We start from the raw sequence: 19,537 nt of genomic DNA, 5'->3' as shown, positions 1-19,537 counted from the left end.
GCCTTATTGTAGCATTGATTTTCAGGCACAACTGCACAATGAGTTCAGTGGTGGTTCTGCTTAAAAGCTGATGGTATGACATGGACTGGTATAACTTGCTATGTTGTCTTTTAAAATATCTTCCAATGATCTTCCTGTATGAGACTATACGGTATTGTATATCAGCCAGCTCTAACCTCATCACATGCCTTTAATAACAGCTAGAGGCAGCATGTCTCCTGTACTGCTTTCGATTTCTTGTTGCCACATCTTGTATTTGCCAGCTCATGCCTCACAAAATGGAGGAGGGAAGTGTCCTCCCTAGCGCTTCAGTGATTTTGTTTCTTTTTTCTAACTTTGTCACCCACTGCTTTCAGAGCAATTTCACTTTTGAAAAGGTTTGTATTTTTAATTCTTTGAGAAATATTTAGTCAATAAATATGTTGACCAGAAATCCATAAACCACTTTTGTTCCGTATCAAATTCAGAAGACTGTACCTCACCCATCTGAGGATCTGTCATAATTAACTGAGAATGCCTTAATTTAATCAAGTCCAGTTCATTAGGCAAACATTTAAATTATTAATTTAAATCTAGGAAGTTCCACAGCATTTATAACAGTAACAAATACTAAAGCATCTTATTTTTAAAGCCTGATTCCTCATGTGCATAGAACTCGAAGTGCTTCTATAGCTACTGTTACTGGACATAAATATCTTTTTCTTTGCCAGTGTCTTACCTTAGTGGAGCCTTTTAAAGTACTCTATTCAAAACAGGTTATGAAATGAAAGTATGTGTTGGATTTAAAATTAAGCATACGGTGCCATATTCACCTTGTGATGTCATTCCATTAGCCTGAGTGGAGTTACATCAGGGATGAATTTGGCACAGGAAATTTAATGGTGTAGCATTTCATTCATTTTGCAGAACACTGTCATGATGCATAGTTACTTTGCATATATGTGGTAATTTAGTATTTTAGCAATTTCTGTTGATTTAGTGTTAAGAAAAATATATTTTTTTCATATGTTGGGCCAAATCCATCCCAGTTTATATTGGCTTCTGCCCACAAAATCCAGAGCCTAGGGCCCCCTACAGCAGTATATCCACTAGGGAAGGTTGTTGCAGTGCAAGATGAATGCAACCTCCCTTCTGGTGAGGGCAATAGAAGGGTCAGCACAGTCCCCAAGTGGACAGTAATGACTAGGGACGGGCATGGCCAAAGTGGTTGATGAGGGAATGCACTCCACGCACATAGGCTGCTACCTCTGCAGTCAAGGCTCCTGTGGATCTTTTTGTAGAAAATAAGCTCCCGATCCTGCAAGCAGCGTAAATTAAGCTTGAAATCAATGGGGCTCTGTGTAAGTAAAAGGAGGCCTCACACAATGGCACAGCTTGCAGAATTGGGTCCCACAGTTACCCTTTCCTGCTGGAAACCCCCCAGGCAGAATGGTGAAGCCATAACAGCTGTAGCAAAGATGTGCATGCACGCCAGTTCCCTTGAACTTAGTTGCCTAATTGAGATCATTTAAATGCTGAAAAGCAAAAACTTTGTTTAATGCAATGATAATATTAATTAAAATAAATCAGGAATGGCAAAAATTAAAGTTCCTGTGGTAATATTAACTCAGCCACAGTGCACATCACTTATATGTTCTAGAATATTTAACAATTTAAATAGATATTTTAGGAATAGAGTTGAGGGCCAGATTGTTAACCCCTTTGTCACAAGGACTAATACCTTATTCTAGAAATAGTCTCAATGAGGTCAATGAGAACAGCTGTGGGAGCAAGTTGTTTCTCAGTGTGGGTAAGGATATTACACTCAGGCCCTCCCTAAGAAACTGGACTAGAAGAAACTACAAATATGCAGACTGGGTCTGGGCACATTGGGGCTCATCCTGTATGCCTGTGCAAGGATGTGAGGAGGTGTGAAGCACCCCCTGCACTGGCTGCCCATGTAATAGGTTGTTGTGTGGAGGGGAGCACACACTCCGCAGGGCTGCTATGTCCACTCCCTATGCATGTGGGTAAGAAGGGGTGTCAAGGGGGTAGGCCCTTGATCAGCACTCCAGGTTCACATGCTGTACTAGGTATAGGGCAGGAGGAAACAGAGAGGCAGAACGTGACTAATTCACAAGTTTGATACTTGGGCTCACAGGACCAACTGTAAACAGACAGTCTTGCTGTATGTAACCTTTGCTGTAGGAAATGTATTGTATGCATTCCCTGATATTTTTTTTTTACCTGTGGAATCTTAACATTGCGTTCAAGTGTAGATCTTTACACTCAGTTTTGCTCATCCACTAACTATCATGAGGTAATGTGCAGTCCAATTTCTCTTCTATAAGTTAATTATTTTTTGCAAAAATATATATTTATTTAAAAATATATATTTTCCATACTTTTTAAAAAATCTAAAACAGCAAGAAAAAATATGGCATGCAGTGCTGTAAGAATCATTAATAATTCTGTGTGGCTTGTATTTTTCTCAGTAGACATGATCTCTTTTGAATATTAAAAAAATATTTATTTAGTAATGAATATTTGACATCTCTTAAAACATAATTTGTGTAGAGTAAATTTGTTGCAAGGTTTTGTTGCAAATGATGTGCAAAACTGGGCCTCTGTCATCATTATTGTATCTGTTGTTGGAAGGAATGTACAATTGTAGCTGAAAGGAGCAATAGAGTAGAATATTGCATTTTGAGCTAAGGTAAAGGATGAGTAAGGGGCAATTTGTAGCTGAGTTGCCCAAAGAACAGACCAGGGAATGGCTTTTGTCTCTGAGAGTCACAATTCCCTCCCTGGTTTCCCTTGTTCTGGGGAGACGTGGTAAGCTACTTACTGCCTTTAGACAGCACCAGTTTATTTCCTCCTTCACCATGGTTCAGCTCACCAGGGCAGTGAGATAACAGAGTCAAGGTTCTACCCTTTTCCTACCCTATGCACTTGCCTGCGGAGGTGAGAAGAGGGAGTCAAAGCTTTGCAATGCCTGCTCTCCCCCAGGCTCTGCCCAGTGACCAAAGTATCACACCCAGGGGAGAAAAGGAGCGCCTTTACTGGCTAAGTGTGAATGGACTCTGGGACTCTGGGTTTTTTTGTTTGTTTGTTTGTTTTTGTTGTTGGTTTGGGGTTGTGTGTGTGGTTGGTTTTTTTTTTGTTTTGTTTTTTGTGGGCAATGCAGTAGAAGTGACTTTTCAGGAGCAATTTGAATGAGAGGAAGGTGGAGCCTTGACAAATAGATTTTGGAAGGTCACTCCAAGCATTAGATGCAACATGGCAGACAGCACAGCACCTCATGTGACAGAAGATCAAATTGATATCAAGGCTAACTTCACTGGTGGAGGAAAGTGTGCAGGAGCGAAAGTGACAGGAGACTAGCTAGAAGTATATGGGCCAGCAGGTGAAAGCAATGAAGCTACTCTGATTTACACCAGCTCAGGATCTAGCCCATAAGGAGGGTGATGTGTGAAATCAAATGGCACTGACCTTTGTCCATCCAGTGAAGCCAGCAGGAGAGTCATATGGATTTACTAAATTCTAATTTTTTTCTTTTGTCTGCTTTTCACGGTGTTTTTTTCCCTTTGGTCACAGTACTTCCTAAAAAAACCAGCACAATTATTTTTGACCAAGGAAGCACTTTTAGGCTTGTAGACAAATGACTAATTTCATTTTTCTTTTGCAGTTAAGCACACACAAAAATAAGAATATAGAAATGCAGAAAACGTGCAGGGGTTTTATAACGTTTTATAAGCCTTGTTCTTCAATTAACTGGTTTAGATGATTCTGTTATTGAAAATGAGGCGCAGGCTAGAAAGCTTTCTGTGCGTTCTGTTTTTATCTAAGCTTATATTACTGGTATAATAATGCGCTGGTTTAGACACCCCTTTAATATTTTTTAATCCTCTCTGATAAAATTTCTGCCAAAGAAATATAAACAATTAATGAGAAAAAGTGTAGCTGAGTTTGGAGAAGGGCAATATATCACAAAATTGATACTGGGCATTTATTTTTATTTGCATGGGCCAAACTTGTCAGGCCCGGTTGACTAAAGTTAGATTCCTAGATCCATATAAGTAAAGGTTGCCTGGAATTCAGAAGTGCTGAGCACTCACAAAACCCATTGGAAATCAGTGGCAGCTGCTGTTGCTCAGCACCTTTGAAAAGCAGTCCACTTTGATGTTGGTGCCTAAATATGGCTTTAAGTGTGCAGATTTGAACATTTTGGCCATAGACTTTTAAACATGTTGTTCCATAAAAGTTATTCTGACACTTGCTAGAGTTAAGTAACTGGATTAGAGTCATACATCTAGTCTGAGATATGTGAAGTTTCTTTACTGGCTCAGAACTAAAATTTCCATGTCCCCCTTATTCTGTAGTATTTCTAAAGCAGTGATAATTCACAAGTGGGAATAATAATCTGAGAATAGTCACATCAGATACAAGTCAATTGTGTCAATTGTCCTTTCCACTTTCCATTCTCCTTTATGAGAGTGTGACGAATAGCAGTTACAACTGATTTGTGAATTGTTTTAGGAAGAAAAAACTGCTGAGTTTGGTTCATTATCATAGAACTGGAAGGGACCTCAAGAGGTCATCTGCATTCAAGGTAGGACAAAGTATTATCAGACCACCCCTGACAGGTGTAAGACTAATCTGCTGTTAAAAATCTCCAGTGATAGAGACTCCACAACCTCCCATGGCAATTTATTTAAGTGCTTAACCACCTTGACAGGAAGTTTTTCCTAATGTCCAAACTAAACTGCCCTTGCTGCAATATAAGCCCATTTCTTCTTTTCCTATCCTCAGAGGTTAAAGAGAACAATTTTTATCCATCCACCTTGTAACAACCTTTTATGTATTTGAAAACTGTTATCATGTTCCCCCTCAGTCTTCTCTTCTCCAGACAGAACAAACCCAATTCTTTCAATCTTCCCTCATAGGTCATGTTTTCTAGACCAGTGGTTCTGAAAGCCAATCCACCACTTGTTCAGGGAAAGCCCCTGGCGCGCCGGACTGGTTTGTTTACCTGCCGCGTCCGCAGGTTCGGCCGATCGTGGCTCCCACTGGCCGCAGTTCGCCGCTTCAGGCCAATGGGGGCTGCGGGAAGTGGCGCAGGACAAGGGACATGCTGGCCGCCCTTCCCACAGTCCCCATTGGCCTGGAGCGGCGAACCGTGGCCAGCTGGAGCTGCGATCGGCCGAACCTGCAGACGCGGCAGGTAAACAAACCGGTCCAGCGCACCAGGGGCTTTCCCTGAACAAGCGGCAGACTGGCTTTGAGAACCACAGTTCTAGACCTTTAATTACTCTTGTTGCTCTTCTCTGGACTTTCTCTAATTTATCCACATCTTTCCTGAAATGTGGCACCCAGAAATGGACGCAATACTCCAGTTGAGGCTTAGTCAATGCGGAGTAGAATGGAAGAATTACTTCTTGGGTCTTTCTTACAACAGTCCTGCTAATACATCCCAGAATGATGTTTGCTCTTTTTTGCAACAGTGTTACACTATTGACTCATCTTTGGCTTGTGATCCACTGTGACCCCCAGATCTCTTTCCACAATATTCCTTCCTAGGAAGTCATTTCCCATTTTGTATGTGTGCAACTGATTATTCCTTCCTAAGTGGAGTACTTTGTATTTGTCCTTATTGAATTTCATCCTATTTACTTCAAACCATTTCTCCAGTTTGTTCAGATCATTTTGAGTTTTAATCCTATCCTCCAAAGCACTTGCAACCTCTCCCAGCTTGGTATCATCCGCAAACTTTATAAATGTAATCTCTATGCCATTATCTAAATAATTGATGAAGATATTGTACACGACCATACCCAGAACTGATCCCTGCAGGAGCCCACTTGATATGCCCTTCCAGCTTGACTGTGAACCACTGATAACTATTCTCTGGGAATGGTTTTCTAGCCAGTTATGCACACACCTTAATAGTAGCTCCATCTAGGTTGTATTTCCCTAATTTGTTTATGAGAAGGTCATGCGAGACAGTATCAAAAACCTTACTAAAGTCAAGATATCCCACATCTACTGCTTCCTCCCCATCCATAAGGCTTATTACCCTGTCAAAGAAAGCTATTAGGTAGGTTGGACATGATTTGTTCTTGACAAATCCATGCTCACTGTTACTTATCACCTTATTATCTTCTTGGTGTCTGCAAATTGATTGCTTAATTATTTGCTCTATTATCTTTCTGAGTACTCAAGTTAAGCTTATTGGTCTGTAATTCCTGGATTGTCCTTATTCCTCTTTTTATAGATTGGCCCTATATTTGCCCTTTTCCAGTCCTCTGGAATCTTACCCGTCTTCCATGATTTTTCAAAGATAATTGCTAATGGCTCAGCTATCCTCTCAGTCTCCACTACGATTTGTGGAGTCATATTCTTATTTGTGAATATAGTTTGTGAATTCCTAAAGTTGTACAAATTTTAGCATTAACAATTTTTGCCTCTAAATTTGTACTGGAAGTGGTATTCACAATTAATTGTTCTCTTTTAAAATGTTCACTCATCTAATCAGGGAGCAGAAATATTACCAGATGGTTTAACTGACCAACCATATGGCATTAATTATGAACAGCGTATAGGTGAAGCAGTCCATGATATGAAAATTATTTTGAAAATTATTTATTCACAATATTCAGTGAATATATATGAACAACGAAGACACTCAGAGAAAATCAGAATCATGATAAGAGACCAAATTTGTAACAAGTATCTCAACTAGCACTATCCTCCATCAAACATAACCTTTTAAAGGGAGATTTTCAAAAGTATCTAAGATGTTTAGGAACAGAAGCTCCACTGAAAATCACTGGAACCTGAGCTCCTAAATCCCTGAATGATCTGAAAATCTAACCTTTAATAATATTCCTTTGTTTCAGCTCTTTAAGGAACAATACCAAGAATATAATTTCACAATCGTCAACATTTTTTTAGAACTATGTGGAAAATAATAAGACTTAATTTAAGTGGTTTGGGGGCCCTTGACTCCTTTAGAGTTTGTCTACACAAAGAAGCTATTGCAAAATAAGCTAGGGTGTGAATTTAAAGGGCAATAGCTATTCTGGACTAGCTCCCCATATGGCACTTACTCTGCACCAAGGGTATGTCTATGCTGGAGCTGGAGGTGTAATCTGTATCTTGGGTAGACATACCCATGCTAGGTGTGACTGAGCCAGTGTGCTAAAAATAGATTGTAGCCACAGCAGCTGAAGTGGTGGGATGGGCTATTTGCCAAGTACACACCTAGGGTTTCAGACAGGAGCATATAGTGGCAGCTAGCCTGTTGCATCACTTGCATCAATGCGGCTACCCTTCTACTTACACTAACTCAATCAGAGCAAGCCCAGGTATGTCTGCCTGAGTGAGAAATTACACCTCTAACTCCATTGTTGACATACCCTTAGGGGTACACAGGAAAATGTAAGAAACCTGAGGCAGTGAGTCTGAGTCCAGGTCAGCTGGTACTACAGGGCTAAAAATAGCAGTGTGGATGTTACAGCTCAGGTTGGAGCTGTACATGTCCCTAAGAATGCCATTTTGTGGTTTAGCTTAATCCACTTCCATATGACTTAAGCTAAACCACTCAAAGTCACTCTTAGAGAGGTTTTAGAGTGTCCACATGGGGAGCTAGTGTGGAATAGCGATTGTGGAATTCCACAATCATTGTTCTGGGCTGTTTCCAATTGTAGAAAAGCCCTTAGCCTCCGTTGAAAATCCCAGTCTAAATGTAACATTTCTCTTTAAACCGTTCAGTGCATACTACATGGTAAGTCCATTTTCATACTGCCTTTGTTTCAAAACACTTTGCAAACATTAAATAGACCTCACAAAAATTGTATAGAGTGAATAGTTATTTCATAGTATTACACCAGTTTTACAGATGAATAAATTGAGTCACAGGGATATTTAAATGGCCTTGCTCATGGTTACACAGCAAGTCACTGTCAATCCCAGGAGTAGAACTAAAGAACCATTGCTACTAAAACTGTGTCCTAAACATTAGAGTACAATATGTCTTCATAAGAAAGCATCATGTTTCGTGAAGGAGTACTACATTAATGTTTCTTCATGTTGCTGTATTACTAAGTGCTCATGATGTATTGAATAATGGAATACACCATTGTTGATAATGGATGGCTAAACCACAAGATGTGTCCTGGGGTGGCCTTAATTTTTCACAGGGGACTTTACGGGGGGAAAAAGAAAATCTTTTTTTAAATTAATTTCTACAGTAAAGATCACCTCTTATTTAGTATACCAATATTTTCCTTATGTGGCCACAAAGCTCTCAGTTCTGCTCAGGGGAAAAGCCTTATGCTGAAAAGTAAAGAATCCCAGTTGTTCACTTAATGAAAGCTGCGTGCTCCACACTTTGTTTTTGAGTAATTTCTGTAGCAAACTCATGTGAGCTGCATGTCATGCTTGTAGTAATCAAGTCCAAAGTTTGAAATTGACTCACTTGTTTTTCATGGTGACAGGCTAAGGAAAAGGGGTTTTGACTTGATTCAAGCTGCTGCAAAGAAATGAAAAGAATGATTTAAAAACCACAAACACTCGGATGAAAGATTACAGATACTGAACAAAACTGTCCACAGTAAATTGTTGATTGGAGTATCTGTATTAGGTGATGTTTGTAGTCTCTACATGTAGAGCGATGGAAAACACAGATTATGGCAGTGAAAGTAGAACAACAATGGAGTCTGACGCTTTGTTTCCACTTTTCAAAGGCTTTTTTTTTTTTGATAAGGCCCAGGAAATTGTTAGCGACATGCTGGTGGGAACCTATGGAAAAGAATACACACTATATCAATGGTGCAGTTCTTATCCCAAGAGCTGTGTTGGTGGGTGTGGGAATAGCATGCTTTCAGTGTGTGCTGTTGCAATGAGATAGTATTGAGAAACCAGGGCAGCGAACAGTACAGATTCAGTCTAGGGAACTAGGGGCTTTATTCAGCAGTAATGTGTGTAAGGACAGACAATGTAGCACTATATTTGGTTTAACAACAAAGAACTGTAAAAGGATTTGATAGTAAGGGATTGGCAGAAAGCTGAATATGTCTGCAATAAAATAAGGATCTTTTAAAAAGGTATTTAAGTGACATACTTATGACCTAAAAAGAAGGTATTTAAAATTATTCATTATCTCTAATAGACATCATTATTTTACAGTGTGTTCATTTAACACAGGAGGAGCACTATTTAATAAAAGCTTCAGGAAGTATGTAATATGCCACAGTAATTTGAGAATAAGATGCAAGCAATTGCATGTGTGGAAAAGCAGATTTAATAATCAGTTAAACCTTAGTATGAATCATATTGACATTTTTGAGATCTACTGATGAAAATTGCTATAAAAGAACTAGGTATTTTTTATTTTTATTCATTATTACTTAGAAGTGAATGAGAGCCCTTAAGACGCTCATAACTCTCCCCTATCCAGGGTTCATGCATACTGTTTTGGTACATAAATTACTGCAAGTTATGGCCCTAACTCAGCAAGATACTTAAGCACATCAATGATGCTACTCACATGCTTAAAGTTAAACACATGCTTAAGCACATGACTGAATTGGGGCCTATATCAGCTAGGAACAGCAAGCTACTATTTCTGCAAAAGAGGAAGACTGTCTTGCTGACAGAAACAGTACTTATATTATTATGCAGTTCAACCACCTAAACCTATGTTCAGGGGGCACTTGTGCCCCAAGTGAACCTTACGTTACTTCGAAAATATGCAGCATGCCACCCTACCGCACCTGGACAAGGCTGTAGGATGTCAAGTGATCATGTATGCCAGTAAAAGTGCTGATGAGGGCAGGGATACAAGTCAGGAAATTTAAAGTGGATATCTCTTCTAACCTTGTGCATGGAGACAAGTCAACCTTCTTCTAGCATAAAACTGGATTGATTTTTAAAAAATCATAAAGAAGTGAAGAACATCTATGGCAAGTTGTGAATGAAAGTAATTATTAATGGCTGGCACTTGATAGGTGCTGGAGAGAAGTTTCCATATTTTTTGATTCACCAGGCTAAAAAAGAATAAACAGGATGGTCATATATCTGATATAAGTCAAAAGAGAGTGTAATTCTCTAATCTTGCTGAAAATCAGTGTTAGGCTAAGAGAAGATATTCAGCTAACTCCTTCCACAAAGTGTAACTATTTCTGATCAGAGAAAACTTACAGTATCAATTTGATGGTTTTGTGACCTGCATGTCTTTCACTAGGGAGTGAAGAGAGGCATCTAAATTCATTGCAATATTTTTAAATGCCCTCAGGAATCCCTACTGTTGTATATTGAAGTACAATTATGTGTTCAACATTTTGAATGTTAAGTGAATGGCTACCACTGTGTCAATATTTTAAATTAATATTGTAGAAAGTGCAAGTTGCATTGTAAATCTATAGACAGTGCATTCCATACTACTTATGCCCCAAATAATATGGCATTGTCCTGATCCAAGGATAGCTTTTAGTGACCTTCAGCCAGCATCGCAGAAATTTTAACATTGAATCATTTGGTTGGTAAGATATATAAAAGCAAGAAATAGAAATGAAGATAAAATCCCCACCATTTCTACACACCAACTTTTAGAAAACAGGATGATAAGATTTAAAAGGCACATGAATATAATAAAATTGTCCTACCTGCAATTGCACATCTAAATGAAAACAAAAGGATATTAACTTAACCATGTTATATCCCACATGCATTCATAAAACATATCTTATAAAGACATTCTAATAATTCCCAGTGAATAGACAGGCTATACCATGTACGTCATAATGCTATAGTGTCCTGGAGGACATTTGCTGTTCATCTTCATGCACTGAACAGGTTAAATAAAATTCATGGTAAAATTGTTGTTGTATTTTGTTTTGTTCTGTTATTTTTATTTTCATGGGCAAGGTTTAGAGCAAGTAGAGTCGTCTTTGCAACATATTTTCGTCTATTTCAGTGTAATATTTTTCTTTTTTTTAAAGCGGCTACACTTCAAAGATAATGCAAAATTGGAATTATGAATATCACTGCTTTGTAGTGAATGTATTGCAAGCTTCTTAAATAATTAAATTATGTGAGTTCGGAAAATGGAGTGTAATTAGTCATTAAGGAGAAAACTCTAATGCTGCATAGGGTTTATACACTCCATGCAGAATATCTTTGAGCTTTACAGTGTTTGGGGTAATTTCTAATGCTGATGTGGTACAATCAACCATTATGTACCTTGTAACATAAGCACTAACTTGCTAATAAGCTATCTAACATGTCCAATATTTAATTTTATTGCAATCAATTAGAGTCATTGTGGAATACTGTATTTGTGCTTCTGTTTCTGTTTATGTAATCAAAAGTTAGATATAAGGTGACAGATAACAAAACATTATTCAGATTAATATTAAGGTTGTGACACTAACAAAAATCAAGACATTCAAAATTGATGGGACTGGCTGGCTCACGTGCAGTCCCTTTACTTGTAAGTCAGTGATTCAAATTTAAACCGAGTCATTATTGACTGAAAGCTGTCATCATCTAATGGCCATCTAGATATAGAAACAAATGAACTGAACTCTGTCCAATTCCTAGTACTCTGATTACTCATCTCAAAAGCCACTTTCCCACTTAGCACTAACTAGCTCTTACCAGGTTAGATTTCTCAACCCAGAGTCCAAGGACTGACTGGAGTTAGGAAGACTACACAGCCCTCTCATCCTTGTCACTAGAGATCAAGACAGAGGCACATGGATGGTGCACTGTGAAGAAACTTGCACTGCTGCTCCTGGACTGTTCATTTGAGCTTCTAGTGCTCTCAGTACAGCCATTTCACTAGCACTAAATTAAGCAGAGTACATAACTACGTGGTTAACTTCAAGCACCTGTGTAGTCCCTTTGAAATCTATGGGACTACTCACGCACTTAAACTTATGCATGTGCTTAAATACCCTGCAGAATCAGGCCAGACAGTGAATGGCTTGGTTTTTTAAGTAATGTTTAATGGAAGGTTATAAAAAAGGTATTATTTATCTATAAGACTATTTCTTTAGGTAAACGTGTTTAAGTCACTATTAAATACACAATATACAATTAGGGTTGGCTGAATAAATACAGAGCGCAGTCAATTTAAAAGTGTGGCTAACCTGAGTACGTTTGCTCTTTGAGTTCCAGAAATCACTTATCTGAACATCGATCGATACAGGTCTCCAAAATCTCCCCTAAATCCCACATTAACTCCTAGGATCCCACAAACCACACGGCAGGGATCAAGAACATTTTAGATTGTGTCCTGTGTTTAGACAATTTTTAATTTTTTTTGTTTGATGTTAGTGTTTCAACATTTGTCACTGTTTCATCTGACTCAGTAGTGAACCACTGACCTGCACAGTGTTAGGGGGCATATGCTTTTGCAAGGAGTTTTGAATGAGATGTAAAACCAGTTATGATCATTAACCATCTGGTTGCACTTCAGCAAGATCCAGGATGAGAAGCCTGGATTTGTGGCCTCAATCAAGATTGGGGTTATTACTTTTATCTACTTTATCTCCTCTTTAAGGACACTAGGTAGTTACTAGGTGAGTGGGAAATTCTGATATGGATTAGAAACTGGACACTTCAGTGGGTCAGCGGGTGGGGGATAGTAGGGAACGTGCTGGTATTTGTATTAAAGCAATGACAGCTTGTATTTTATAGTTACATTATTCCCTGGTTCGAATATTATGTAACACAGTAACCAGAGCCTGTGGAAATCTGTAGTGTGCTGTTCTATCCCTCCTGCCCAGAAAGCCCTGCCTTCCAAGATGGGGGGTGACCTTTTGCCTCTGCAGACACATCCTTACAGAAGAACAGCCTGTTCACCCTGAGGATGAGGGAAGAAAAAAGGTGCCCCATTTTTTCTCTCAATAACCCTCTCCTAGTGAGAATGAATAGCTTAGCCTGGAACACATCACAGTACAGAGTGATTGGGATTAATGTTGCTACTTTTAAAAGATTACTGGTGTCCAAAATTCAAACAAAATGTTTGGCTGTATTCAGAAAGAGAGAGAGAATAATGCTGAAAATGTCCTAATTCCAATACAGTCATCTATATTGGCTCACCCTCACCATGTATACTCTGATCAGCTTCATTACCTAATCCCAAATAGGATACAGCAGAGACAGAAAAGATCCAGAAAATGGCAATGAAATCAATAAGAGTGGGAAAACTTCCTTACAAGGAGAGATTTTAAAAAATGACAATTTAGAGAGGTCAATAAGAGGTAACAAATATCGGTGACACATAAAATAATTTATGGTCTGGAGAAGGTCACGGAATGCTCCTATTTACCTTTTCTCTTTCTACAGCAACCAGGAGATAATCGATGAAAGGGCAACAAATGTAAAACTGATCAAAGAAAATGTTTTACACAATGCAGAATTAACTTGGGGTCTTGAAGGGAGGGATTACATTGCCTGCATTGCTTAACAGCAGGTTATTTTATTTTTGTTGTGGTATCATTTTTTTAAAACATGTAAGTAACATGTGCTGTGTGTCAGAGTGAGTGCTGCATAGTGATTAAAACAGTCTGGAGTCAGCAGTTCGAAGTTCTGTTGGTAGAGTTCTCTTTGGTGAGTCACATAACTTCCCACAGAGTTCAGTTTCCTCCTCTGTAAAATGAGGTACTTCCCCACCCACAAGTGTGTTGCACAGTTTAATCAGGGCATGCTGCAAGGCCTACCTTTCTGCCCTGCCAGCTGAAAAAGTTGGGATCTAATGAGGAATGATGATTCATGGGGGGTGGAGGTTTGGTGGGGTAAGTGCCACCTGTCAGGCTGTATTGGAGTTTCACTTTTTGCTGCAGGTTTTGTTTTGTTGTATTTTTACTTTAAATAATGTCAAATGTGCCCAGAGTAGCAGATGCACTTCTTTTAATGTGTTGTTAAAAATAACTATAATGAATTAATTAATGCTTGTAACTTTCTTAGAGCCTCCAATGGAAGGCACTGTAAAAGAGCATAGCATTATCATTCAAGTATTTATTAATGGTTGCATATAAAATAAAAAATCTTTAAACACCTAAAAATAGAGAAATTAAGTTTATTTTTTTCTTAGTGTTTGCAAAAACACACACATTGTAAAATGACTTGTTCTTTTAAATTTATGTTAAACTGGTAGCAAAAAATACATATGGTTACATTCACTGCCAAAGATATGCTCTGTTGATCATCCTTTAGTGCATTTTGAATGATAGTTGGTCTATAGGGACCAGTGAAGACCTCCAATTAATTATTACTGGAGAACATGAAATCATAAACAAAATTCCTTGTAATAAATTTTTAAAATGAGATTGCATGTTTTATTTACAGTACTGGTCCATTTTGGGCTTTAAATCTATGAAAGAAAACAAACATGCTTTTTATCAAACTGAAATAAAAATATCAATAGTATTTCTTTCTTATCAAAGTAGGACACACAATATATAAAGTGGACTTCTAAAACTCTGTGGGGAGAAAAGCCAGGGATCACTGAACTGGAAGAAGAGATTTACTTTTTCCTGTTTGTGGTAAGTGAACGATAAGAATATATAAGCAGTAGGGAAACACCAAATGCTTCAGAGCAATGAGATTACTTTGTAGCTTGTAAAGGTAGCTAATACTGTTTGACTGTGTTTTAGGGGAAGTTTATTTTTTAAAAGAGCTATTCTAAAAAAAAGGTAATTACCAAATTCTTTAGTAGCAGAAATTGATTTCTCTTTGGGTACAATAGCAATAATGCATAGGAGATCCTTCCTAGAGATGATTACTATTATTACAGTAGTGTTCAGAGGCCACAACTGAGATCAGGGCTCCATTGTGGTAGGTGCTGTACACATGCATAGTAAGAGACCATTCTTACCCCAAAGAGTTTACAATCTAAATAGACAACAGAGACAAAGAATGGGAGAAAGGAAGTATTATTTTCCCCATTTTACAGGTGGGGAACTGGGGCACAGAAAGATTAAGTGATTTGCCCAAGAGAGTCTGTGGCAGAGCCTGTAATTGAAGCCAGATCTCCAGAATTGCAGTCCAGTGCATTAACCGTAAGACCATCTCCTCTGAGCTAGTCTACAAAGCCATTCCCGTCTCCTTATTTAAACACTTCCTGAAGACCCATTTCTTCCATGACACCAACAGGATGCTAACTGATTAAATCCTCCACCTATTTGTTTTGTTTATCTAAGTGAACATGTCAAAGTGGGGGAAGAGAGTCAAACATTAAGATAGAGGAGCATATGGACACTAGGGGTATGTCTACACTACCCGCCGCATCGAAGTTGTTCATGTAGCTGAAGTTGCGTAACTTAGATCGTTCCCCCCGCCCCTCCCCCCCCACACACACAGTGTAGACCAGGGCTAGGACTGAATCTTGTGAGTGATATGGGGTTAGACAAAGGGGTTGAAGTGGGGAATTAGGAAGGGGAAGATAATGTGTTTATCTTAATTTTTTTTTAAAGGAACTAATAAAACAGGTGGCCATCCTCACCAGATCACTTTGCTTGGGTCTTATATCTCTTCACTCCACCCTCCATCTGTCATTAATGTGTGTCTTCACGTCAGTCAGAAGAGCGACTGCAGCTGGGATACATATACCCAATGCTAGCATTCATCCAGCTGACCTGGCTAAAAATAGCCGTGGAGATGCAACAGCATGGACTTCAGCGGGGGCTGGCAACACGAACAGGCACCCAGTGTTCCAGCCAGGCTTGTACAGCCCATGCCGCTGTGTCGTCATTGCTATTTTTAGCCGTTCTAGCTAGATTAAAGCTAGCATGATATTGCCTACCTGAGCTGACTCTGAATCACGCCTCTGAGTGCACTGTAGACCTACATTTTGTCTTCTTGAATTGTAAACTCTTTGGGGCAGGGACTGTGTCACCCTTTGTGTTTGGAAAGTGACTAGCACATCACGGGGCTACCTCAATTTATAGAGCAAATAATAGCAAATGGGATTACGGGGCTTCTTTCAACTAAATTCACAGAAATTCCCATAATCCCCCTTCTCCTCACCACGTCACATCAATTCCTCCCATCCCAAATCAATTTATCTACTTTCCCCTGCTCCATCAAACCAATTTATCCTCCTTTATCTCATCAGATCAATTCACCTCTTTTCTTCTACTTCATCTAGTAACTTTATATAGAGCCATTTTAAGGCTTAGGCACTATAGAACTATGGCTAGGGCCTCTGCTCCTGGATCACACGCTGACACCAGAATCTCAAATTTCATTAAAAAGAAAATATATTAGCCGCCATGGCTTCAAAGGAGCATTTGTAACAGGGTGTAACCAGTATCTGCCTGAGTCTGCAGACAACCTGAAACAGCCAGAGATGTGAACAGCCCTCCGCATCTTTATTTAGAAACCTGCTGCTTGTGAAGAGTCCCACTGATACCCCTTCAATAGAAGGCTGTAAGGGAGGTGGCCCTCCCTGGTGGCCCTCCCTCATCATAACTGTGCTGGGATGTTGTTAGCAAGGATACACACACACAAGGTATGCCTGCACTGCCAAAAAAAAGCTGTGGCAGCGAGTCTCAGAGCCTGGGGCTCACAAGGCTCCTGCTACAGAGCTAAAAGTAACAGTGTAACACCTTAAAAGTAACAGCTTAATCCTGCTCATTCTATGAGACCCAGCCTCCTCGCTGGGTTTCAGAGTCCGAGCTCCAGCCCTAGTGGGAACGTCTGCCCTGCTATTTTTAGCACCATAGCAGAAGTCACGCAAACCCAAGTCTGTAGACCCAGACTCTGAGACTCACTGCCACTTTATTTTTTTTTGGCAGAGTAGATGTACCCAAAGAGTCCTCTGCGAGAGTGAGTGGGGGTCTGAGTCATCTCTCCTCTGGGACGAGGCTTCAGCCCACCTAAGGACAGAGAGCAGTGAGCCAAGGATAGCGGTGGCCGGGCCTGCTCAAAGAGGAGCATTGGCAGGTCTCCCATGAGCCAATTAGACAAAATGATGTCCATTGCCTGTACCACTGCTATCCCCAAGGAGAGGTGGGGGCACAGCATGGGGGTGGGGCAAAAGGGGCATCCTATGTGAGGTATATCTAGGATCCCAAACTGCTTTAATCCAGCAGAGAGTTTGTCAAATTTATTTAACCCCTTTCTGCCCACTCCATCTAATCAATTCATCACCTTCCCCTTCATTTCCTCTTTGTAGGCTCCTCAGCATTGCTATGTAACTGTGGTGCCTGCTACAATATCTGCCTGCTGTGGTGACTGCCTTCTCTTCATCCCTAGCCCTCAGGCCTGGGGAAGAGCCACCATGCAGATATATTCAGTTTTCCCTTCTACCCCCCAGCCCTGGGAGCAGCATTTCTGAGATCTTTACTGTCCTTAGCCCTGAGGGCCAGTGCTGCCAGGACATTCACTTTCCCCACACCCCTAGCCTGGAAGAGTGGCATGTGGATCCTCACCCACCCTCCAGGCCATTAGGGGTCTTCCTCTTTGCTCCCAAAAGGGGAAGGAGTGGAAGCTGCAATGTGGGCTCCCCTCACTCTTCCTGCTATGAGACTAGCATAGGGGGAAAGATGATTCCTAATCACAGATCCTGCTCTGAAGCTGCACCAGCTTGGCTTTCTCATCTCACCCCCATTATGAATTAAATGGCTTGCAGAAGAAGTGGTGGGTGGTTCTGGCTTCAGGCAGGGTAACCTTGGGCTCTGTGTGGTGGTTGGGGTCTGTGTTATGTTGGAGATCAGAGTAAATGATCTAATGGTCCCTTCTGACCTTACAGTCTGTGTGGTTGTTGTCTTCTCTCACAATAATCATATCAGGCCATGAAGTTCGAGAACAAATTCAGCAACTCATACAGTGTCCAATCTAAAAAGCTTCAATTTCCTTACAATATTACATTCAAAAGTTTGGATAGGCTAAACATTCCACCAAGATTATCAGACTCACATATAATGATGAGGATACAGCTGTTGCAAAACACACAAGACCGAACATTCACCAGTAAAGACAAAGATAATTTAAAAATGATCTAACTGATCACAGATCTAACTGAATACCTTGGCTTTGGAAAGATCTCTCTCATACAGGATCTGAAAGATGCAACAGAGAAGCTTGAATCAAGAAAATCTCCTGGGTGGTACCTCATCAATGGCAATATGATAAAGCATTTTTCCTCTACAAGGATCCAGCCTTTCACAAATCTCTTCCCAAAGCCTTCATCTACATTCAGCTATTTTCACAGTGACCTCTTTTGAGATTTTTGTTCAATTTTAGTCTGGCCTCCTCATCTCCAGGGTTCTGATCAACCTCAAATCAAACTTGATTCCTTTCCTTAATAAGATTTTAATGCCAGTATCATTCCAATATTAAATCTATTTCTTCCTTTTGCCTCTTGGGATGCTCTTCTTTGCTGATTTCAGCACTACAGATTCAAAATCTTTCTCAAGGTTCTTCCATAGGTGTTTGAGAAATACTATTCTCACGCATGTCTGTGAAATAGGACCAATCAACCTAATAACCTAATAAACCTAATAAAAGTTTCACCTATTTATCAGCTGGGATCTCACTATCTTCCTATTCCAACAAGTGAGTACAGGTTGAGGATCACTTCCAACATCCTCTAAAACATTCCATGTGCAGTTTATGGACATGCTCCTGTTCACCAGAGGTACATCTAATGCTGACTATGTTCCAGACGATCTTGGCATATAAACCTATGAATGACTGGACCAGTTTGTTCCTTTTTCTGGAGTTCCTGCTCTGCTCCTTTCCACAATGTACAGCCCAAAGGTGCTGGAGGTGACTAACTCCTGAATAATTGGATAGCTATTATTCTTCCAAAAACTCTGGGTGCTGTTGGTGCCCAAGTCATAAAGAGATTTCTCCAAGGAAATGCAGTGCTCGGTTGTACCTATCAGGCACACACTCCTGTGTGGAGACAGTATGGAGCCACACCACCCCAAAGGAAGCACTGGGAAACCAATTGCCTCTGGGAACACAGAGGCAGTGATCCCACGACTGCACCTCTTTATGGGGTACCACTGACTACTCCCTGAGCAGCTGAACAGCTCTCTGCCCCTTCTCACACCTCCTATTGCACACCCAAATAAACAACAGGTAACATCTAGCACTAAAATGGTCAAACTGTTCATGTGCATCCATCCATTGATAGTTTGTCCTCTTGACATTAATCTCAGTTACTTCTGCATCTTTGCCCTTCTTAAATTAGTATGCATCGCCTGTCTTCCTTGATCTGATACAACAGAATAAAAAAAAACATTGAGAGAACTCAGTGGCTCTGAGAATTTCAAGGCAATGGCTAAGTAGACCACCAGTAAGGACTTTAATTTTGTGTTTATATGTTAGTTATCAGAGGGTGGGAAGGAGGCAGATTTTAAATCATTAGGCTACTGCACAGCTAATGTTCACGCTTGATCTCATCACCATTTCCCTCCTCTCCAACTCTTTTACTATTTCCTACTGTTTGCTATACCAACTGTTGTGTCATGACTAACTGTTGTGTCATGTCTTAACTCAAATTGTGAGCTCTTTGGGGCAAGGTCTGTGTATCTAT

This window comes from Eretmochelys imbricata, chromosome 6 (assembly GCF_965152235.1).
Source record: "Eretmochelys imbricata isolate rEreImb1 chromosome 6, rEreImb1.hap1, whole genome shotgun sequence".
NCBI lineage: Eukaryota > Metazoa > Chordata > Testudines > Cheloniidae > Eretmochelys > Eretmochelys imbricata.
Note: the sequence above shows the minus strand (reverse complement) of the source record.